The sequence below is a fragment of the Microtus pennsylvanicus genome, chromosome 7 (genome assembly GCF_037038515.1).
Source record: "Microtus pennsylvanicus isolate mMicPen1 chromosome 7, mMicPen1.hap1, whole genome shotgun sequence".
Lineage (NCBI taxonomy): Eukaryota > Metazoa > Chordata > Mammalia > Rodentia > Cricetidae > Microtus > Microtus pennsylvanicus.
The window spans coordinates 50,148,066-50,160,620 of NC_134585.1; positions in this window are offsets into that span (position 1 = coordinate 50,148,066).

Genomic DNA, 12,555 nt, shown 5'->3' on the forward strand with positions numbered 1-12,555 from the left:
GGAAGTAACCAACTAATATCTGACTCTGATTTGACTGAAGACTCATTCCACGAGATGGAACCCGTATGTGACCACTGCTTGCATGACCAAAAACCTGAGACTATAAACCCAGGATCTAGGGTAAAACCAAATACTACTGCATAATAATAATAATAATGACTCCTAATGACATTCGGCTACACTCACAGATCAGTGCCTTGCTCAGCTTTCATCAGACACTTCCTCCTACAGCAGATGGGAGCAAATACAGAAACACATAACCAGATGTTGTACAGAGAATGAGAGACCTAGAACTCTCACCCCTAAAGAAAATTTTCCAACAAATCCCTTCCCTCAGGGATCCAGGGGATGCAAGAGGAGACAGAAAAACTGTAAGAGCTGGAGGTAATGAAGGACACACACACAAAAAAAAACCCAAATCCTCTAAATCAACATGATCAAAGATCATCTGAACTCACAGAGACAGAGGCAGCATGCAGAGGGCCTGCAAGACTCTACACCGGTACTCATGCCTTCCGGTTTACTGTTTTTGTTGGGTTCCTGAGTATGCAAACAAGTGGGTCTTTGGTCACATGCCTCCTCTTGGACTTTCTTCCTTCTGATTGCCTGGTCCAGTTCCAATGTCTTAGTTTTCGTTTTATCTTATTGTATTTTATATTATTTTTGTACCTTGGAATCCTGTTTCTTTTCTAACGAGAGACAGAAAAGAGATGGATCCAGATGCAAGAGGAGGTGAGGAGGAACTGGGAGGACTTGAAGGACGAGAACAAGAAAGTATGATATATTATGTAAGAAATATATATTTCAATAAAAGGGAAACATTAAGAAGAAATAAAAAGTCTGAGCATGGAAACAGAAGCAGGAGACCAATGACTGAGGAGTGACAATGAATTTGCAAGGACACCAGGATTGTGTGCACAGAATTTATGATCTTCCCGTGTGGGTGGGAAGAGGCCCCAGTGTCTAATTATTCCAAGGTTGTGCTGAGCAATGCCACAGAAGACATTGTGATGGTTAGTTAACCATCACAAAACAAAATACCAGAAGAACCTGTGTAAGTCATCTTAAAGTGCCCACACATTTCACAGACACACCTGACTTTCAAATTTTGTTACCATGACACAACAGAAAACAGTATACCTTATGAGTCAGCTTGCATGTACAAATACAGATATGCCTACAGGTTTCTACATACAAAACCGAAAGAAACGTAATTTTTGCCTTAAACATTTTATTATGGAAATCTTTCTCCCACACACGTACACACTCCACCAGATATCGATACTCCCAGGATTTTCATCTTGTGTGCTACTTTAGTTCACCTGGTATCTTCTCAGTACTGGTTAGGACCCAGTATACCAAACTCACAAGCCTCTAGTGCACTCTCTCCTGTCAGTTAAAAAACAGACAGTCACTACAAGGTTGACCGCCATTGTCCTTTCCCTGCCATCTTCAACCCTTCCTCTGTTCTCTTCTTCATGATTATTATGAGATCTCCCTCTTGAGGTATATGTGTTAGAGAAAAAAGATACTCATACTCAGGACCAAGGACCAAATATGTAGAACAAATTCTGAAGATTAAACAAAGTCTCCTCCATGAGAAAAGAGAATGAGAAATGTACGAATAGATAAAATGCCTAGAGGTGTTTGTAACCAATAACAACTGTCCCATGGTGCAAGACCAGGGCTACTTTCCTGGCACCATTTTTAGGATAAGAATTTTGTTTCAAGCTAACCAAGGTTGTCAGGAATGCTGATGTACGCTGGTGTTTCCGGTATACGGGCTGCTGAAGCAGGAAGTTTGTGAGTTGGAAGCCATTCTGGCCTACACAGGAAGTTCCTGTCAAAGGAAAGGAAGGAGGCAGAGAGGGAGAAAGAAAGGAAGAGATGGAGAAAGAGACAGGAAAAGACTAAATAGAGGGAGAAGAAGGAGAAAGAGGGAGAAAGGGAAGAAAGGGGGCAGGAGAGAGAGAAAGAGACTGAGGGGGGAAGGGAGACAGAGGAAGGGTGGCCAACTTGCTGGAAGACACTCAGTGATGTGAGATGACTTAGGGGACACTCAGCAGCAGGACTTCTGCATTCACAGAGCTCTTCAGAGTGTCTGGGGGCAACGGATCCAGCAGTCACAAATCTCCAAGCTCTTTAAGAAGCTCTGTGGGGTAAAGAAACAAGTTCTATATTCCTACCAGCCAAAAAAAAAAAAAATGTAGCCAGCAGAAAATGTGTGTGTATATGTGGGTGTGCGTGTGCGTGTGTGTGGGTGTGAGTGTGTGTGGCCATAATCAAGATGGTAAGAAACAAAGATGAACTCAGCACAATTAGCTAGACGGTTTCGAGCATTTGTGCTATTGAGCTAGGTGATGATGTATCATTTGGCGTGATAATTATATGTTAAGTTTTTTTCAGTTCCATCAAATACCGGTGGAGAATTTGAAAGCTACTAGCCAATAGGAGTCACGGTATTCTGAGTTTTGCCTTCTCTGGTTGGCATGAACAGATTATATAGATGATTTCAGGTTGGTATCAACGGGGTTGGTTTTAGTTCTTGTAAGAAAGCATTGAACAGAAACCATCACTCTCGAACTCAGATGTGACTAAGGATAAGAGCTGGTATGCTCCATAAAACAGCGAATAAGTTTTAAGAATGGGAATTAAAAATATTTTAAAAAGAAGAAGAAGCAGTGTCCAACCAGAGGACAGTGTTTTAAGTCACGGGGTGAAGGAAATGCTTATATTTTTGATTTATACCTTCTTAGATTTACTATTGATAAATGTTTAAAGTGAATTAAGGACTGGTGAGTTGGCGTGGCATATAGAGACCTTCTTAGCAGTCCTGATGACCAGAGCTGGATCTCAGAGCCCATTTAAAGAGAGGAAAGAGAGAACCGTCTCCACACAGTTGTCTCTGACCTCACATGCACACTGCGACATGGTCCTGCACAGACATGCACTGTAAATAAATGCAGGACAACTTACACTTATAAAGGATTTTACATTTTGCATGACTCCAAACTGTTTCTACAAATGCATTAAATGAAGTCCCTCTCAGGTCCTTAGCACCATCTTCTATGTAGCATATTATCTCTTAATAAGGTAGAAAAAACCCTAAATGCCACATTAAAGGCAACAGAAAGGTGTAAGCCATCCAAAAGAGCAAAACACGTATGAACAAAGCGCAGCTCTCAGGCATGAGCCTCACCTAGGCTGTCTCACGTGGCTGGACAGTTTAGTGGTTCTCGGCGAAGACGAGTGTCAGGCCTTATGCTATGTAAACACTAAGTATCGCCGTACATATATGACGCTCAGCTCTGTTCTGTAGCATATTCAGCTTGGCGACAAGGTTGTGTGCATCCTTAATATTCATTGCCACAAACCATGGGTCTGTCAGCAGAGAAGCTCCCAGTAGGAAGATGGTTCACAGGTTTCTTAAATCAGGAACCTAATTCAGGGTTAGGTGTGTGATTGCGTGGTAAACACACCCACTCAGCTTAGAAGAGGCCTTGGCTTCGATCCCCAGCATTTGATGGGGAGGGGGGATAGAGAAAAAGGGGGGGAAGAGGAGGGGGGAGTACCCTGTGGGAGAGAACAGAATAAGCAGGGTACCACAGTAGTGCATAGGCTTATCTGGGACAGTTTTCTGTTACCCACCAATTCTTTTCTCAACCATTTGCTGCAATGGGCACCAGAAATAAAAGAAAGAAAATAAACATAAGAAAATTTTGGCCACAAGGGCATGTATATCCACTGGCTTCGCTTTTCTATGAATTTGAGAGCTCTGTCTGTTTTCCTCTGGTAGGCAGTGTGGGTTTCATGAGCATTGAATGCTCTAAACTGGCATTCTGTGGCATCTTTGGTTCCCATTATATCAACTCAACCTAGGGAGCAAAATATACTTTGCCAGACTCCCTCTTGCCTTCAACACATATAGAGGTACACACATACACGTGCACAAGGTGAAATCGTTTTCAGAAACAGTTGTTTCATCCAGATTTTAACAAAATATCCAAAAAATGCCTCAGGGACTGAGGAGAGGTTGAGTAGATGGAGCAGAGGTTAAGAGCACTGACTGCTCTTTCAGAAGACTCAGGTTCAATTCCCAGCACCCACACGGCAGCTCATAACCTCCTGTAGCTCGGGTCCCAGGGACCCTCTTCTGGTCTCTGCAGATACTATACACACATGGTGCACAGACTTACATGCAAGCGAAACACCTATACATGCTCTTTTAAAACACCTTGAGGGGGCTACCGACATGATTTAAGAGAGGAGAGGCCTTACTGCTTTTTCAAAGAATCTCGGTTCAGTTCCCAGGATCCAGGCCAGATGGTTCACAGCTTTAATTCCAGCTCTACGAGACCTGTCTCTGTGGACACCCGCACTCATATATACACAGTCACATACAGGCATACACATAATTAGAAACAAAGATAAATGATTTTAAATGCCTTGAGGAATAGAAAATTGCTATCACGTGAGAAGCATGCTATTTTAGAGGAAAACACGCTGCGATATCTGGGTTCGGACCCAGGGTGTATTAGTTGAGCATCTCACCAATGCCCATCCCTATGTTGGTATGTTCACAGGAGGCACTTGCATCTCTCATGCCAAAGCTCTGGAAAAACACAAGAAGGAAGGGCAGAATCAGAAATGAACATTGAAGAATAAACAAAACACCAAAGACCTTTAGTTTGAGGTCATCGGCAGCAATGACGTCAATAGCGAGTCACTTGTCATTCGCAAAGAACCTCTCTCCGGTTTCTCTACCAGCCCACCAGCGAGGGCAGACCCACACCTTATTCACCAAGAGAACAGAACAAGGTACTAATTTCAGCGATAAAAGCAGCCAAGCCACCTAGCATGGCAGTTTCTCAGGTCCTATAAAAGTAATTGAAGCACAGTCCAGGTCTCTCCTTCCCCCGGAGCAGCTTGCCTCTCCTACACCCTGATAAAAGCGTGAATTACCCTCTGCCATCCACTTTCACCTCTCACACAATAATAAACAGCAATTCTAAGCTGCCAAATACAGCCAGGCTCCCTGTTGTAACCTGGTGATTACAGAGAGAAAATCACATGGGCTGGACTCAAAGGCTTAAGGGGAAAATACAACTAAATCCACTAGCTGGCCCGGAGTGGAGTATCTAAGTAACTACCCCTCCCAACCTGGTTACTGTCCTCGACATCTCACACACCCCTGCAGAAGAGTTCTGATCACAGTGGGTCAAGAGAAGCTGAGAGAAAGCAGGCCACAACTAAAGAGAAAAGACAATCCTGTTAGTCAAGAAGTGGACATCTCCCTTTTCTCTGTCCTCGGCCAACTCAGCATCCACTCAGAGTGGGAAACTCTTGCTGAAGATATGAACAAGGGAGCGAATGACCCTGCAGACTGAATGCGCAAATGAAGATCCTAGCCCAGCATCTGAAGGTTTGGCTCTAAGATCCTGAGGAAATGCTTCTGTCCTCAAGAAGCGCATGGGTGAGCAGGCAGATGCCCCTTGGTAGACTCCTTCAGACACCAAAATCCCTACATATCGGTCTTTTCCAGAAAAATGGTCAGGCATTTGCACAAACTGTCTCCTGCATGTTACACCATCTCAAATGCTGTGTAGGTAGTTGTTACTCCGAGTCACTTAGGAAATAAGAGTGACCAACCCATCTGTGTGTGCTCGGTTCCAACACAGGATCCTCCCTGCGATTAAAGAAGTGGGCATGAGGCACGCAGACACAGAAGGCCCTGGCACTGGAAACTTCTGATAGTTTTGGAACCTGCTGACTTTTGTAGAATTGTTCTCCCTCTCATCAGGCCTCCGTTTTGTTGTACCATCTGGGCTCTGGTTTAAAAAAAAAAAAAAGTTTATAAAGTTTCATGTCGGAAGAGATCTGGAAGGGAGAAGGGAGGGGGAAGAAAAGAGTGAAAGAAGGGAGGAGAAGGAGAAAAGAGAGGCCAAGGGAAGGGAGGGAGGAAGGGAGGCAGGATGAGGTCACAGTGGCGTTGGCTGCACATATGTCTCTGTGCTATCTCCATTTTAAGTCAGGAATTACAAAGTGCTGGACAAATCGGGAGACTGTATGTTCCTGAACACTGCCTCCTATTTGCTCCATCTTCCTTGCACGTACAACTGAGTTTCTGAGTGAGTTGTCATTGAAAATGATAACCGGTCTTTCTGGGCCCTGGATCTCACTGTTGGCACTGACTAGTGGAGCTAGCCGCTGCAGGGTGACTCACACTCGCCGAGGCATTCCGCACCCGTCTCAACATGCCTGCAAAGGGCTGGCATCGGGATCCCAAAGAAAAGAAGAAAAGGTCAGTCCAAGAACTGGAAAGTAGACAGTGGTAAAGGATGACTGGCTTGTGATCTCAGCCTTGTTGGTTATCTTCATACTCTAGCAATGTGCACAGAGCGAGAGGGAGGCACATTCTCTCTGTCTGTTAACCTTGTAGACAGCAATTGGCTTCATAGTGCTTGACAGATCCTACTGTCTTGTGGGAATGACTAATTCAGAAAGGTTAACTGGGGGATAAGGAACTTAAGAGTGGGAGGGGTGTGTGTGTGTGTGTGTGTGTGTGTGTATGTGTGGTATGTGCGTGCACATAAACATGCATGTGTGTTGCTCTCCTAAGCCTGATTCCATAACCATATATTCCTATTCTTGGTTGTGTAATTAGAACTTTCGCTATAACATCAGATGGCTAAATGACTCGTTTATCTTTTGACCTCAATAACAGAATCTACAGACTTGTCTTTAAGAGACAAAAGAAAACACTACTGGTTCTCTTTTGCCTTGGGTGAGATACAGAGCCTTGGTGGAAAGAGAACTACAGAGAACTACCAGAAATAGAACCAGACCCATCTCTTTTGGGCTATTTTAGATGGCGTCCATCCACCACTTTGTAGCTAGATCTAAATTCTGACATCTCTCAAGAAGCACAAAATTTCAGAGTTGGAAGGCATCTTCATCTCTCGGACTATCTCTGCTATATAAATAATTATCGAGCCATTATTGGGGCTGGAAATTTCTCTGTGCTGTGAAGGATGCTCACCGGAGTGCTGACACTAATCATGTAGACAACAATACAACACCCAATAAAGCGAGAGCCCAAAGCTCCTGCAGCTTCCCTCTGAGTCCAGGGCACAGACCTTTTAGAAACCCACACTGACCACTCAGAATAGGCGGGGAGGACACTGTAGGAAGGGTTTCCAGCAGTCACAGTAGGTAGGGCTTTCCTTTACATTGCCATTAAGACAATTTGTCAGGTTCACAGAAAAAAGAAACTAGAAGTTGAATGCTTTGCGTTCCACCTTAAGGGACTTGAAATTTATCTGGCACGGAGACAGTGCAGAGGCCGGGAGTCTAATTGGCTGGCAAGACACTTTGCAGTTTTACTCCAAGGAATGAGCAAATCAAGGCTGACAGATGACTCCTCGGAGAAAAACAAATACAAAACAGACACTCCAACTTTGAGCTGGCCAAATTCAAAAGCATTAGCGAGGGAACACTGCGGAATGGAGCCTTCTGGAAAACACCATCCCAGATGACACATTTTCCCCTGTTCTGGAACCGATAGAGCAAACAACCAACTCTTTATGGGAAAGGAATGATAGCACAGGCCAGTACTCACGCGTCCAGGAAGAAGTCTAGCAGCCCAGAGACCGACAGTCACCTGGTAGGGAAGTCAGCACTGCACTGCTCACCATGGTGCCCGACCGTCACATGTCCACACCAGGCCGCTCCGGCACCCGTCAGTGACAGGGACCCATCTCATCTTTTGAAAAGGTAGTCCTGGAGGCCCAAGTGAGAAGCAACTGCCGGTAGTGAGAAGCCAATCTGGTCACTGCAAGCCAGCCCACAACCTCGAGGCTTGTGTGAGGCTGTGATTCACCCCCACAGTGAATCTGTCAAGCACGCCTAGGAGAAATTACAGGTTTCTCTTGTCTGAAGCGAATCCATTGAAGTGAGTCACTTGTTTGTCCTTCAGTTCTTCATCTTTATCTCAGATGATCACATGGGAGTCTGGGTTGCATCGTCCCTGTTGTAATTAAAACCAGGGTGACAACATGCGAGGTTGTACCCCTATTGTTTATGGTTTCAAAAGACTATTATTGTATTTTAACTCTACCTATGAATTTGGAGATAAACTGACCGAGAAAGTGACCAGGAAATTATAAGCTAGTCTCTACCTTGGCGCCAGAAAGATTTATGATTTATGGTTCTTTCTTTCTTTTTTATTTCACTAAGTGTGTGTGTGTGTGTGTGTGTGTGTGTGTGTGTGTGTGTGTGTGTGTGTGTATGCGCATGGTTGCCATGGCACATGTCAAAGTAGTCAAGGACAACTTGCAGGAATCACGAGGCCCAGGAATCAAACTCAGGTCATCAGGCTTGGTGGCAATTTGCCTTTCCCCACCGAACTGTCTTGCCGGCCCTACCTCCTTGGTCTTTTCTTTGTAAGGAATAAGATGAGAAGTTCTTTTGTGGATATCCACGCTCATTGGTAATGCCGTGCCGGAAGGCAGTCTCCACGTGTAGAAAGCTTCTCCTGACCCAGCTTCCAGCTGACCAACCAGTCTGGATCAGTGGCCTCAGCTGCGGAGCCCCACATATGCTAATGCTGATGTCTCCTGTGTATAAGCCTTCTTTCCCCAGGTGCTGCAATCCCCCGCTTAGAAGTCATAAGAGCGTGACATAAAAGAGAGATAAGTGAGGGGCCGTTGTGTTCCACAACTTACAGCAGTGCAGGTCAAGGAAGCAACGTTTGTAGAACTGGGTCAGCTCTAAGTAGGTCACTCGTTAAGTACTGGGTCGTTTGTGATGCGGAAAAGAGAAACACCATCTCAAGTGGCTGTGTCATCAAAGGACTTTATTGAACATGCATATTTACTGAACATACTCTGTGCCTAAGACACTTGGTTGCCCTAGCAGCAAGCAGAGGAAAGTTACAAAGTGGTTATCAAATATGTCAGCCTCTTCCTAAAGATTCACAGCCTTATCTGGGAAAGAAAACAGAGAAAAAAGACCAAACCAAACAAACTCTCTAGCACAGAAAATGCTAACGAACAGTGAACTGCGCAGATGATAAATATTATAGGAAAGTATGTGGGGGTACCAGTCAGGGAAGAACCCTCAGAGAAGGCAGAAAGGAAAGCCAGGCTTAAAAACACCACAGAATGAGTAGAGTCCCACGGTAGACAAACTTGTTCCTCAGGAGTGGAACTATGCATTAGGATCAGGCAGCACTAGGTAACAGACTCGTTCCATGAGCCTCAGTGGGTTTTGCTGGCTCGTAACCCTCATGTTACACAGAAAAAGTCAAATGCTTCATTGTTTTATTTAGAAGTCAATTAACTTGCTCCCATGAGGGTTATCTTCATTCACAATCATGCCAGAGGCCATGGTTGTGTTTACGTGTGTGTGTGTGTGTGTGTGTGTGTGCGCGCGCGCGCGCGTGCGTGTGTGTATTTATATGCATGTGCATGTATTCACAGACACTGTAATAAAATTAACATTTTAATGAGCAATTATTATTTCCAAACACTATTATAAATACTTTACTATTTAGAATCACTACACTATTCCTAGGAGGTAGCCTCACTTAGAAATGAGAAGACAAAATTCTAAAGGATTTAAGTGACTTTCCAAGGAGGGCCACAAAACTGCTTCAGAGCAATGTCTTCTTGAACCACCTGACCATACCGCATCTTCGCAAGATGGAGAACCAGTGTCTCTCTTGAGGGTCGGTGTAGTCCCATGACATCTTTCAAGGAGAGAAGGCACGTTCTTGAGGAAATTCCCCAGGAATGCCGGAGTGGTTCTCTTGGCATCCACTGGCCTTTCTTGGTTAGTGATATCATCGCCCTGTCGCAGAGTGTCTGCACCTGAGCTGAGTGCTTCCCAGTCAGATGCACCTGCTCAATGTGTAATACAAACAAGACATGGTTCCCTCCCTCGCCCCCAGGGCTCGGAGTTCTCATCTTGACATGGACAATACTTAGTCTTTTCCAAGTTTTGTGCACTTTAGCGTTCTTCCACCCATCTAGTTACATGAGACTTCATCTTGACTTCACGACATTGACCGTGAGCAAGTTAGTTCATGATGCTGGGGTACCTGCACTGAGGAAAATCCAGCTCTGTGTCTCCCCATCTTCTTTATCTAAAGAGATCCAGGGATATGCTGGAAAGTAGCTGACTAGACCACCTCTGATTCATGGAAAGGAGGAGAGCTACTCCCCCACAGAGTAAGCCTTGCTTTCTCATGTGTGTTTTGTTTGGGTTTAGTTGGATTTTTGCTGGGGTTTTTTGGAGTTTTGTTTGTTGTTCTGTTTTCATTTTGTGTGGGGGTATTTATTTTATCAGACAAGATCTTACTCTTTAGCTTTAGTTCACCTAGAATTCACCATGTAAACCAAAATGAACTCAGAGCATCTCTCTATGTCTCTGCCTCCCAGGTGCTGGAATTCCAGGAGTACCCACCATGTAACAGAACATCAATAATACTGGCCTCTACATAGGACAACGTGGGCATCTGTCTAGGTCCCTTTTTCTTCAACCTTTGCTTTTCTTCTGGGACTGCCACCTGTGGGCTTGCTTCAGAGAGGCCTTCTAGCCTAGGTGTTCTACACCTAGACATCTAGGTGACGTCTGCTTTGAATATTGAATGTGTTTACATGCAGCTAGGAAAATGAGTGTCACAGGGCTTGACATATGATATTTTCTCTCCCCCATCCAGGTTTCAGCAGCCTCTCGTGTCTGAAGGTGGAAACAAAAAGCCCCTCAGAGGCCCCATGCTCTGGGACAGAAAGTAGTTTAGTGATATTTCATTTGTATTTTAACAAATAAAGCTTGCCTGAAGATCAGAAAATAAAACAGCCCCACTGGTCAGGCTTACAGACCAGGCAGTGGTGACACACACTTCCATTCCCAGTAGCCACACTACTTCACCAGAGAAGTGGGGCAGTAGTAGTGCTTGCCTTTAATCCCAGCACTAAAGAGGAATACAAGACAGGAGGAGATATGTCTCAATCAGTCTCATTCTGAGGATGCATGGAGGCAGGATTGCTTTTTCAGTCTGAGTATTTCTTAGCTGCTTTGCTTTTCTGATCTTCAGGTTCAACCCCAATATCTGACTCTGGGTTTTTTTTTTAATTTGTTTTACACTTTGCACTCAATGTGAGGCTTGAACCCACAACCCTGAGATTAAGAGTCTCATGCTCTACCAACTGAGCTAAAATTTAAGTTAAAAGATAATGTTACTTTGGAAAAAAGGTCTTGCGTTTGTTTCCACAGGAAATGAGAGGCTATAGATTCATTCTGGATTAAGAAAAATAAGGTTTGGGCTGGAGAGATGGCTCGGTGGTTAAGAGCATTGCCTGCTCTTCCAAAGGTCCTGAGTTCAATTCCTAGCAACCACATGATGGCTCACAACTATCTGTAATGAGTTCTGGTACCCTCTTCTGGCCTGAAGACATACACACAGACAGAATATTGTATACATAATACAATAAGGTGGTGGTGCAAGCCTTTAATCCCAGCACTTGGGAGCCAGAGGCAGGCGGATCTCTGTGAGTTCGAAACCAGCCTGGTCTACAAGAGCTAGTTCCAGGACAGGCTCCAAAACCACAGAGAAACCCTGTCTCGAAAAACCAAAAAAAGAAAAATAAGGTTTGATCAAGGAAGATCCCCTGAAAAATCTCCAATGGGAACTGATGGCCCAGCTAATCCAATGTTTCAGAGCATCTCTGTTGCAGTTCCCTCTGAGTTCTACATCCAGAACAATCTCAAGACTGCCAGCTGAGATGATCCAGTCTCACAGAATACTCCAGAATGCTCCAGTCAGGACTTGACCATAATCTTAAATTTTCTTTGGGTCCCTATAAGATTATCAGCACTCTCAGTTAGCCAGAAGTAGCCTAGAAAACTATGCCCACATTACCAATAAATGGATTATGGATGTTTGTCTTTGTTTAGAGTGTTGGTTACAAGTTGTTATGGATAATGATCAGGAAAAAAAGCTAAACAAAGGAGATTAGATTCAGAGTCTTGTTTTGAAAAGAGGAAAAGGAGGAATACTGTGGGACAATATTTTTGTATACTGTAAAGATTTGCCACTCATATTGATGTAATAAATTGCTGATTGGCCAGTAGCCAGGCAGGAAGTATAAGCAGGGCAACCAGACTAGGAGAATTCTGTTAAGAGGAAAGGAGAGATGCAGTCACAAGCCAGGCACAGAGGAAGCAAGATGAGACTGCTGCACTGAGAAAAGGTACCAAGCCACATGGCTAAACATCGATAAGAATTATGGGTTGATTTAAGTTGTAAGAGCTAGTTAATAATAATCCTGATCTAATAGGCCAAACAATTTATAGATTATATAAGCCTCTATGTGTTTATTTGGGACTAAATGGCTGCAGAACCAGATGTGAAAGAAACTTCTGCCTACAAAGTGAAGCCCTGGAAACCAACAGAGTTGGCCCAGGTTAGCAGAGCTGTGACTCACAGTTCCAGCTTTCCACCGCATCTTAAAACAGACATCATGTCCAATTCCAACATTCTACAGTTTTCTC